The following is a 12642-nucleotide window of genomic DNA, read 5'->3' as shown; positions in this document are numbered from 1 at the left end:
AAGAAGGATTCTATAAAAAGAAGTAAGTGTTTTACTATCTCAGCTCAAAGTTTATCAGAAGATCATCTTAGATTTATTTCAAATGGATTTAGGGTCCTGATTTATCAACTCATTTACCCCAGTATTCTGACATTAAAAAGCTTTGAAATGTCACAACATTTTGGTGAAACTACTGGCTGCGCTAAAATATTGTGGCTTTTGCCATTCTCACGCCATTTTCGCCAAGTTCTGATAAAGTGCCAGAGCTTGGGCAGGTTGGGTGGCGTGGCAGCCTCAGCTCGTCAATTTCATGATGATCGGCGGCATTTGTTAAGCCACGAAACATGTTCCCACCATTGTGATGGGAATAGGTTCATTGATTAAAAGACTGGGGTCTTGGGTGAGGAATTATTACAGCCACTAATAGGAGAGATTTCATGGTATTTAAGGTGCAGTGTACGTGTTCTGCAAATACTGTCTCTTGTTAAATGGTTGACGTGCAATGCTTCATCGCAGCATTCCAGCAGGCCACAGGATGTAACTATTGCTGCCCTGTCCCATTATTTGGTTGATTACACTTGATACAGTAAAGAAATGAGTTTGTAATTTCTTCAGTGCTTTATCTACAGTACTTAATTCTATTTTTTTTATTTTGAAAAGGAATCCAGCAGGAGGGGACAACTCCACTACAACTCCTTTACATGGTGGCTACCATGTGAGGATCAGGCAACCAGTGATGAAGCAAAACAGACACAGATTCCAGGATTGGTCTCTGCATTCACCCATGGATATGACACTTACCAGCATTTCTGCAGCCAGACATGTTCACGGACAAGAGACTTACCTGCTGCACAACGGGGTAGATTCCGGGATCGGTCTCTACTCTCACCTATGGATGTGACATTTACTGGACTTTCCGCAGTCAGGAGTGTTCACGGACAAGTGAATTACCTGCTGCATAAAGAGGCAGATTCCAGGCTTGGACTGCTCTCACCTATGGATATGACATTTACTGGACTTTCCACAGTCAGGCATACTCAAAGATTACTGACTTACCTGCTACATGAAGAGGCAGATTCCAGGCTTGGACTGCTCTCACCTATTGATATGACACTTACCGGACTTTCCATAGTCAGGCATGTTCACAGACAAGTGACTTACTTGCTGCATGAAGAGGCAGATTCCAGGCTTGGACTGCTCTCACCTATGGATATAACACTTACCGGACTTTCCACAGTCAGACGTGTTCACAGACAAGTGACTTACTTGCTACATGAAGAGGCAGATTCCAGGCTTGGACTGCTCTCACCTATTGATATGACACTTACCGGACTTTCAACAGTCAGACGTGTTCACAGACAAGAAACTTTTTTGCTGCATGAAGAGGCAGATTCCAGGCTTGGACTGCTCTCACCTATGGATATAACACTTACCGGACTTTCAACAGTCAGACGTGTTCACAGACAAGAGACTTTCTTGCTGCATGAAGAGGCAGATTCAAGGCTTGGACTGCTCTCACCTATGGATATGACACTTACCAGACTTTCCACAGTCAGATGTGTTCACAGACATGTGACTTACTTGCTGCATGAAGAGGCTGATTCCAGGCTTGGACTGCTCTCACCTATTGATATGACACTTACCGGACTTTCCACAGTCAGGCATGCTCACAGAAGAGTGACTTACTTGCTGCATGAAGAGGCAGATTCCAGGCTTGGACTGCTCTCATCCAGTCATATGACATTTACCAGACTTTCAGCAACCAAGTGTACCCACGACACAGGTGAGGTATAGGCTGTAAGAAGAGGCAGATTCCGGGCTCGGTCTCTGTTCTCACCTATCCACAGCCCAAGGGAAGGGCACTCCTTTAACCTTGGTTCCCTAGAGGTTTCCTCCACTGGGGGTTTTTCCTCTCTTGTTAAAGGACGACTCTTCAGGAGTCAAGGACCCATCATCATCAGGGCCAAATTTAATAACTTGAATAAAGTAATTAATGAAGTCAGCGTATATCATGTATATTTGAGCTTTCATTTATGGATCATTACAATACAGCAGAATATACAGTACATAGCACTGGACTATTTGTATAGTCATTACCATTACACATGGCTGCTGATCATCCCTTTTTATTGCACACATGTAAAATAGGGTACAAGTAGTGTTGTGCTTAAAAACAATATATCCCTTTCTTGACATGCAATCTACATGTATGTCACATGTCTAATGCACTTCTATGGAGAGAGTTCTGGAGCATAGCCCAATTCATATACTTTGGAATATAAAAGTTTGGGCACTCCTGGTCAAAATTACTGTTATAGGGAATAGTTAAGTAAGTTGAAGAGGAAATGATCTTTAAAAGGCCTAAAGTTACACATGACATATTTTCTTTGCATGTTAGGTAAAAAAATATATATTTTCATCATTTACATTTTAAAAATTACAAAATTCTTACTTGGAAAATTCTTCCAGCTTTGTGAGATTCCTGGATCGTCTTGCAGGCACTGCTATTTTGAGGTCTTGCCACAGATTTTCAATAATGTTCAGATCAGAGTGCTGTGAGGGTCATTGTAAAACTTTCAGCTTCTGCCTTTTGAGATAGTCTATTTTGGATTTTGACATGTGTTTTGGATCATTATCCATTTGTAGAAGCCATCACCTTTGAACTTCATCCTTTTTACAGATGGTGTAACGTTACCATTAGAGTTGAGCGACTTTTGCTTTTTTAGGGTCAAGTTTCGTTTCATGAAACCCGACTTTTCCAAAAGTCGGGTCTAGCAAAATCGGCCGACTATAGGGAAAAGTCGGGGGTCCGACCGAAACACGAAACCCAATGCAAGTCAATGGAGAATTAAAGTCGGCAGTGAGAGGAGGACAGGAAACACACCTACAGTGCCCATTTGAATGCCAAAAGCATCAATTCTTCTTACTTAAGCTTGTCAACCTTAATTAACTTCATAATGCTAGTTACGCACTGAAAAATGTGGGTTATTTGACTAAACTTGTGGGGGGGTAGGGCTGGCTACAGGTTTTCATGTGCCCTGGGCGAAAGAGTGCCCCTTTAACACATACCACAACTCATGATGCTCTGATACGGCAGAGAAATAGCGGTATAGTACAATGAAAAATACTTCACTTTTTACATCTCATGACGAGGCCCATCTATTTCTCCATACAGAATCATTGGTCCCATATAATGTTTGAAACAGTATGTGATTAGCTCCACATAATGCTACAGTATATGTTGGTCCCCATGGATGAAGCTCCACTGTCTTATGGGCCCAAATAATGCTCCAAACATAATGGGCCCCATTTCTAATGCTCTACTGCATAATGGGCCCTGTAAATGCTGCTCCAGTGTCTGATGTCCACCTTTGGAATGTTCAAGTGTATGGTGGGCCCCATCTATCATTCTCCAGAGTATAGTGCTCCCCAAAAATTGCTGTCCCAACATTGAAAACAATGAAATAAGTCTCCTCGCTTGGGAATCCCTGTATTAGTCTGGACTCCTCGTTGTCCCCATCTTCCATCTCACTGCACAGTATTTCAACCTTGCAAGTGCTGTGATCCTGAGCAAGCAGGGGGGGCCCACTCGTTGGCGACGGCACTGGCACAGGGCCCCTCATAGTACGGTGGTGTGTCTGACGGCGGGTGGGCCGAACCTGCACTTTCATCTGCAGCTTCCTCTTTGTCACCGTGTAAGGATGAACAGTATATGGGAAGGGTAACCTGAGTTTCATTAGGGTCAGATTCAGGCAGTGTAGCGTGCGAGGGGAATGTAGTGGTCTGGGTCAATGTACCAGCAGATTCATCGAGCAGTGGCTGGGCATCAGTGCACTTGTGTCGCCCCCAGGAGTACGGTCGCCACAGTGGCATTACCTTCCTCCTAGGGAGTGTGATGTCATGCTTGGGAGCAACGAAGGATCTCTCTAGCAGGTTAACTGATTGGGCGGCGTTATTCCCACGAGTCACGACCCTCCAAACAGCGTTCATGAAGGCAAAGTGTTTGTTTTACGTGGGCATTATGGTTGCAAAGCTGAACCTTAAAGGAATGTCCAGAAGGGCACCACCAGGAGTAGAGCCTACGGCGTAATTTGACTCAACACGGGCAACCTCAACCATCCAGCAAGAAAAAAGAAGTACACATTGCAAGCTTAATTCCATTATCGAACGAGACTAAGTCATGCCCCGTGGTCCGAGTCCGGCTTACTAGAGGGATACGCGAGTCTCGCACGTGAGATTGGCCAATAACTGGTGTGTCATGCCCTTACATGTCCGTGGCTGCATGTGCGCTACACTGAAAAGGCCAGCGTTTGTCGCTTACAGGTGCAGATAACCCGCTGAACAACGTTAGTGATGGGGATCTGGGATTACAATTATTACCCGCGAACGATGATTTCCCAGTAAGTGCAGGTCAACCGCAGTTCCGGAATTAGGCCTAACCGTCATTCCTGAAAAAATGAACAACTTACGTGTGCAAACCACAGGTGCTGTAGCTTGCTTAACAGCTCGCCTGCCGTTCTCAGGCCCAGTATGGATTACATGTGATTGCACAAAGGTGAGAAAGGGTACCGTATCACCGGATAACATGTATGGATAGCATAGTTTACACATTCAAAATATATGTCTATAGATCAGGAGGCAGGCTCAAACGGTGTCAGGCCCAGTATGGATTACACGTGATTGCACAAAGGTGAGAAAGGGTACCGTATCCCCGGATAACATGTATGGATAGCATAGTGTACACATTCAAATTATATGTCTATAGATCAGGAGGCAGGCTCAGACGGTGTCAGGCCCAGTATGGATTACACGTGATTGCACAAAGGTGAGAAAGGGTACCGTATCACTGGATAACATGTATGGATAGCATAGTGTACACATTCAAAATATATGTCTATAGATCAGGAGGCAGGCTCAGACGGTGTCAGGCCCAGTATGGATTACACGTGATTACACAAAGGTGAGAAAAGGTGATCCAGGATGCTGGCCAACCAGTAGTCATCATCGTTCATAATTTTGGCAATGCGAAGGTCCCTTTTAAGGATCTGCAAGGCATAATCTGACATGTGGGCCAATGTTCCCGGTGTCAATGATGCACTGCGAGTGCTGGGTGGAGGAGCACTTTCAGGCAAATCCACATCCCTCCAGTCACGCTCAAACCCAGTACCAGACCTTGCAAAGCCAATATTATCTCTTGCCCCACGAGAAGCATCCTCCTCCCCTAAATAATCTTCCCCATCATCATCCTCCTCCTCTTCCTCTTCTTCCTCCACCACCTCGTCCACACCAGTTCCCTGACCAGACAATGGCTGACTGTCATCAAGGCTTCCCTCCTCCTCTTCCTCCTCATCAACCTTGGCTGCAGACGCCTGCTCCTTAATGTGCGTCAAAGTTTGCATGAGCAGACGCATAAGTGGGATGCTCATGCTTATGATGGCGTCGTCTGCGCTTACCAGCCGTGTGCATTCCTCAAAACGCTGAAGGACTTTACAGAGGTCTTTCAGCTTCGACCACTGCACACCTGTCAACTCCATGTCTGCCCTCAAAGTGCCTGCCCCTGTATCCTCCCACAAATGCATTACGGCCTGCCTTTGTTCGCACAGCTGCTCCACCATGTGCAGGGTGGAGTTCCACCTTGTTGCAACGTCGATAATTAGGTGGTGGTTGGGAAGGTGGAGCAATCGCTGCAGCTTCTGCATAAGACTGGAGTGTACCGGCGACCGGCGGATGTGCGAGCACAGTCTTCGAACCTTCAGGAGCAGGTCTGTTAACTCCGAATAATTACCAGGTTCAAGGAGTGAGCCAAGCAAGGTATGTGTCTGAGTTTTGAAAGGGCTTTGGCTGCCACAAAATTCCGGCTGTTATCACTAACTACCTTGCCTGCCTCAAGATGTAGACTGCCCAGCCATGACTCAGTTTGTCGCTGAAAGTAGTCGGCCAGTACCTCTGCGGTGTGTCTGTTGCCCAAACACATCATCTGCAACACAGCCTGCTGACGCTTTCCACTAGCTGATCGATAGGGGGACACCTCGCTTGCAACACTGTCAGCTGTGGATGCAGTGCTCGTGCGACTGCGCTCCGTGGACCAGCTTTTGCTTCTGGAGGAGGAGGAGGAGGAGGAGGGCCGAACGCCTACAGCCAACTGTTTCCTATACCATAGGCTAGGCAGCACTGTGCCACCACCGCTGTCCCCTGTGGACCCTGCATCCACCACATTAACCCAGTGCGCAGTGATGGGCACGTAATGGCCCTGGCCATGCCTACTGGACCATGCATCAATTGTGAGGTGCACCTTTCCACTCACTGACTGCTTGAGTGCATGTACAATGCGGTCTTTCACATGATGGTGGAGGGCTGGGATGGCTTTGCAAGAAAAGAAGTGGCGACTGGGTAGTTCATAGCGTGGTACCACGTTGGCCATTAGTTCGCGGAAAGCTGTGCTTTCAACCAACCGATAGGGCATCATCTCTAACGAGATTAGTTTGGCAATGTGGGCGTTCATACACAGTGTACGCGGATGAGAGGATGAGTACTTTTTTGTCCTACTCAAAGTCTCTGGTAGGGTGAGCTGGACTTGAGAGCTGCATATGGTGGAACTAGCGGTGGACATGGCGGACTGAGAGAGGGTTGATGATGGTCATGGAGTTGGTGTTCTTTCTGATGGCCTAGATTCAGTCTTTTGTTGCAATAACAATGTCATTCCCTGACTGATTTGCCCTTGCGACGACAACTCAACATTTGCTGCTGGTGGTGTGCTAACCGGTGGACTTACAGTGGGGGAAACAATGTTGCGTTGCTGACTACCTTCTTTGGGAGCAGTAGCACATGTGGTACGTGAGTTTTGGTAGTCCGTCCACGCTTGCAAGTGCATGGTGGTTAAATGTCTTAGCATGCAACTGGTATTCAAATTTCTCAGATTTTTCCCTCGGCTAAAGGTCTTTGCGCACTTCTTACAGCTAACCTTTGCCTGATCATTAGGATTTTGTTCAAAAAAGTGCCACACTGCTCTCATCCTACTTGGGAAAACAGTTTGAGGCCTTGCACACTGTGCTATTTTGACCGTCTGGCCAAGTTGTCATGCAATTTTTTGGGTTTTTGTAACCCGTTTTTGGACTGCTACGGGCCTGCCAGATAACAACTGTTGCGATGTTGATGCCCGCTGTGGATGCTCCTCCTCCTCTTCTGAGCTATTGGCAGCAGCACACTCGACCCCCAATGGATGCCAATCTGGGTCAACAACTGTGTCATCCATCACCTCCTCTTCAATGTCATGTGCACCTTCCTCTGTGTCACCGTGTATGGTGGTATAGTATGCGGGAAGGGGCACCTGAGTCTCATCTGGATCAGATTCTGGCTCAGTACACAGCGAGGACAATGTAGTGCTCTCAGTGAATGTACCAGCAGAATCATCTATCAGTGGCTGTGCATCAGTACACTCCATGTCAGATTCATCTTTGCCTGGGTAATTCACGATTTGACTTGATAACCCAGGCATGGTATGTGAAAACAGCTCCATGGAGTAATCTGTAGTGTGGCCTGCCGCATCCTTCAATTTTGGTAGGAGTGAAGGACACAAGGAAAGGTGTGGTTCATGACCATGAGCCTCCAATGACGACTCAGTGCTTTTATTTTTTACAACTTCAGAAGAGGAGGCGATAGAGCTGGAGGCTGAGTCAGCAATGTAAGCCAAAACTTGTTCTTGAAGCTCCGGCTTTAGAAGCGGTTTACCTACTCTCAGAAGAGGGAGCCTTCGAGGCCTTGTGGAGCCAGATGATGACGCAGCCTCAACACCTCCTGCATTAGGTGCTACTTTGCTTTTGCCACTACCAGCAGATCCACCACCAACACCAACACCATCATTACCAGCTGCCAACCCCCGCCCACTTCCACAGACTCTTCCACCACACTTCCTCATTTTTTGGAAAAATGTACCCAAATTTCCACCAACTCTCTGGTGCTTTAAAACAAGGTACAAGGTGTACAGAGGACTGTGGAGAACTGGAATGTCTCTACACTTCAGGACACTGTTGGATTCAATCAGGCCCTGTTTATTTAACACCGCAATATGACAGGCAGATTCTCTATGCTGTTTGAAAGGTGTATAGAGGACTGTGGAGAACTGGAATGTCTCTACACTTCAGGACACTGTTGGATTCAGTCAGGCCCTGTTTATTGAACACCGCAATGTGATTGGCAGAAATTGCCTAGTGTATTGCAAACTACAAGGTGTATATAGAATTGGGCAGAACTGGAATCTCCCTAGAGTGTAGGTCTGTAAGAACGGAACAACTCCTAGACTTTTCCTTACAGAGTCACACACTTAGCTTCAATTTGGCCATGATAACAGCCGTTACACGGTACTGAAAGAAGAGCGTGCACGTATACCACTGTCCGGTGTATGTAAAATTGTCAAGCTCCATGTTTTTGGATACGGACTGACACACGCTGTCTCTCTATCGTTTTGAATGTAATTAAACAGCAAATATACTGAACTGTTTGAAAACCAGACAAAACTATAAGGTGGAGGTCTGTAAGAACGGAACAACTCCTCGACTTATCCTTACAGAGTCACACACAGCTTCACTGTGGCTGTGATAACAGCCGTTACACGGTACTGTGTGAGGAGCGTACACCGCTGTGCGGTGTGTGAAAAATGAACGCTCAGTAACTCACAAGGACAAAACAATAAAATCCGGATTGCTTTGAAAAACGCAGTTTGCTCAGCAGTGTGCACACAGCAATGCAGCTACCAGGTAGCCTTAAAAGGCAGCCTAATAATCAACAGAGCTGATGCACCAAAATATAGCCTCCCCTTGCACTGCACAGTGACTGGTGTGTTGTACAGGCAAAATTGCTAGCAGCAGAATCAGTTTTTGGTATCTTCTTCCCTGCCTAACGCTCTCCCTACAGAATCACCAGCAGCAGCAGCAGCAGCTCTCCCTATTCTGAGATCAGCATGAATAACATGGCGGTCGGTGTCCCCACCCTTTTATACCCCCTGTGACACCCCACAAAGCAAGCCAATCACTTGCATGCCCTTCTCCAAGATGGTGGTGACCGTTGCCTATGTCATCACGTTGCCCACAGTGTCCGTTCTTCCTGATTGGCTGCAAAAAAGGCGCTCAAGCATCTTTTGAAACGCGACTTTGGTGCAAAAGTCGCTGACCTCGTGGCCGACCTCACGCTAAGTTCGGGTTTCGTTTAATGAAACCCGACTTTGGCGAAAGTCGGCGACTTTTCAATTTTTCGCTCAAATCTAGTGCAGAGTGTACATTAATGAGAAAAAAAATGAACTTTTTTGAATTTGCCAAATGGCTGCAAAGAAACAAAGAGTGAAAAATATAAAGTGGCCTGAATAACTTCCGTACCCACTGTATAGTACACCTACAGAACCCAGCAATTACCGTAACAAAACTTTAAAGCAATTTCCTTAAAAAACAAAAACTCTACAAAAAAGTGTTGGATACCTCCTCCCGTGCTTCTTCCACTTACACTGCCACATCAATCTACTGTACACCTCTTCTCCTAGGCATCTGCCTCCTGGTTCAAGATAATTATTATATTTTTTTATTCTCTGTAATTTTAAGTGAAATTGCTATCCACATATGTTTGCAGAGCAGCTGTCCTGCCCCTAACCCAATTTTACTTCCTTTTGCAACCCCCAACCACTTTCAACCATCATTTTACAGCAAAAAAGTTCAGGCCTACACTGGCTTATACTGCAAGTGAGCTGGTCTTATTATGCTGGGAAGGGCCCAATAATTATGGTGCTTCACATCCTCTTAATTTCAGCTCACAGTTGTCTGCTTTGCCTTTTCTACTTATTACAAATAAGGTGGGACCCTAAATAATAAGAACAGCTCACAACTGTCTGCTTTCCATTTGCTGGTTATTAAAAATAGGGGAATCCACATTGTTTTTTTTCATTTATTTATTAACAAATACAGTAAAATACACTCGCAAGGAACTGCTCTACTTCTCAACTTGGACTTCCGCCTTTTGGTTTAAGATTTCTTTTTAAATATTTTGTTATTTTAAGTAATTTCTCCATCTAGATTTGTTTGCAGGGCAATTGTCGTGCTCTTACCCCCATTTTGCCTACTTAAGTGAACCCGTAGCCCTTACTAAAACCATTTTACAGCATTAAAGTTCAGGTCCTCATTGACTAATATGAGGTTCAGGTCCGGGGTCAAGCTTTGGTCAGGTTCTCGAACTCGAACCAAACTTTGGACTACAGTTTGTCCGAACCCGACAAACCCGAACTCCCATGAGTCCTGCTCATCTTAATATTAACCTACATTATTATATGATGCCATGCATAAAGCAGCCCAGGATAATAAATGCTCCCTCCTATTCATCTGACTCCACAGGCTCCATGCACATGAAAACCGCACTTGATATCTGCATTTAAACATACTGGTTGATGACCGGATCATGCAGCTTTATATGAAAACCCCTATTTATTATAATGGCTGGACCTGAAATAACAAGTGCTTCTCACCTATTGCGCCCCTCCCAATTCCTTGTAGATTGTAAGCTGGCGAGCAGGGCCCTCACTTCTCCTGTATTGATAATTAATGACGTGATAGAGAATATGCATAATAAGTGAGCATGCCACAAATCCAGCACGCGTTTCGCTTCCGCTTTGACAGGACGTGTGGTGGAGGGGTATCGGCTGACTAATAAAGTGCGAATACAGCTGCTGCAAATGGGTCATCAGTAGTGTTGAGCATTACGATACCGCAAGTATCGGGTATCGGCCGATATTAGCTGTATCGGAATTCCGATACTTAGTTCCGATACTTTTTTCATATCGAATACCGGAATCGGAAGTTCCCATAATGCTAGGAGCCCGCTCGATTTGATTCCGCCAATGGGGATCCTCAGAAGTGTGGGCACATCCTGTTAGGCATGTAGGCATGTTAACTACTGGCATGGCTGTGATTGGCTGCTGAAATGATGTCATGATGCACTATAAAAACCGCAGCAGCCGCCATTTCGGGTTCACTCTGCTGTGAATTCAGTTAGGGACAGGCTGCTGTTGAAGACTGTGAGGGACAGTTAGAAATAGCGATCATTAAAAATATCTATTGCTCTACCCAGACTACATAATCCACCACTGTAGCATTTTTGTAGCCCAGCAGCGCTGTTTTAATAGCTGTCTGCAAGGGCTGTGTGAGTGCAGACCCACGCTGTGCAGTGTGTCCTGCAGGCACGTCTGCTTGTAGGCCGCCCAGCGTGTGTCTCTGCCTCATACACATTTTTCTTTTATTGCTGCTTTTTTTTCTCCTCTATAGTGTGCTTCCATACGTATCCATATACCTTGGTTGCAAACACTAAAGGAGTGGACAGCGGAGCCTTTCAGCAGCCTTTCAGTGCTATAGCTTTTTTCTCTGCACTGTTTTTGGCTGTCTGATAGGTCTCTCTGTGTGTGAATGCAGCTCACGTTGCAGTGTGTTCTACAGCCACCGCTGGTTGTAGTCCGCTCAGCGTGCGTCACTGCCTCATACACAGTCCTTTTTTTTTATTTATAGCAGCAAATTTGTCCAGATTTTTGCTCCTATATTAGTGTGCTTCCATCCGCATCCATTGTCATTGGTTGGTTGCAAACACTATATAGGATTAGATAGAGGAGCCTTTTTGCTGGCTTGTGCCCTTCAGGGCCAGCCAGACTAGTATCACCCTATTTTTTGGAGCCTCATCAATTGCAATGTAGGTTAGCTTCCTGCATTGTAATCGCTCCAAAAAGTTTGTGATACTATAGCTTTCAAACTTTGGTCACATCCTTTTATTTTCCCCCCCACCCAAAAAAAATAAAAAAAGGAAGTAAAGTTCACCAAACACTCCACTTTAGAGTTGTGTAGGCCACATTAGATCATATTAAAGTGTAGTACACACACTCTTGTCAAAATTAGTGTTTCTTATACTGGTTAGCAGGTGTTCAGGAATAAGAACACTAAGCACCCCCTTTTTTACTTTTCTGCCTATCTTTATCAGTCTACCAAGATGAAGAAGGCGGGGAGTAAGGCACGTGGTCGTGGCCGTGGAGTTTCAGCAGGGAGAGGACGGGGGGATTCAGCAGGGAGAGGACGTGGGGATTCGGTGCCTGCTGCGGCCACCAGTGACCCGGCATCCCCCACTTTTACCAGGCAACTGTCCTTCATGCGCTGCTTTGTAGGACCTCGCCGTACCCCACTACTGCGTGATGAACAAATTGAAGCCGTTGTCGGATGGATGGCAGCTAACGCATCCACTTCAATGACTTCCGCATCCTCTCAGGGCCAGAGCACTGAAGAGCAACCATCTGTCTCTTCACCACCTGCCAAATTGCCCAGGCAGTCTGAGAGCCCTGGACAGGAGCCATCTCAATCTTTACTTCTGTTCTCAGAATCTGTTGGCTTGGAAAGAGGTGGCCAGCCAAGCAGCATTCTAGAGCATGAAGAAGAGGGAGTATGCAGTGATGCGCAACTGCTTTGTCCCTCTGAATCTGAAGAGGCGGGTGGGCCAGTGCCTATTGTCAGCACACCTCAGTACTCATATGATGATGATGAGACTCAGTTGCCAATTTCTGGTGCGTACGGTGCTGGCGAGACAACCCAGGACCAGCCGGTGCTTGAAGAGGGGAGTGTAGATGATGAGGTCCTTGACCCATCATGGCGTCAG

Source organism: Dendrobates tinctorius, unplaced genomic scaffold (genome assembly GCF_039654945.1).
Source record: "Dendrobates tinctorius isolate UK_male_01 unplaced genomic scaffold, ASM3965494v1 ptg000157l, whole genome shotgun sequence".
NCBI classification, from domain to species: domain Eukaryota; kingdom Metazoa; phylum Chordata; class Amphibia; order Anura; family Dendrobatidae; genus Dendrobates; species Dendrobates tinctorius.
The sequence above is the reverse complement of the archived record's forward strand: the minus strand, read 5'-3'. Positions refer to the sequence as shown.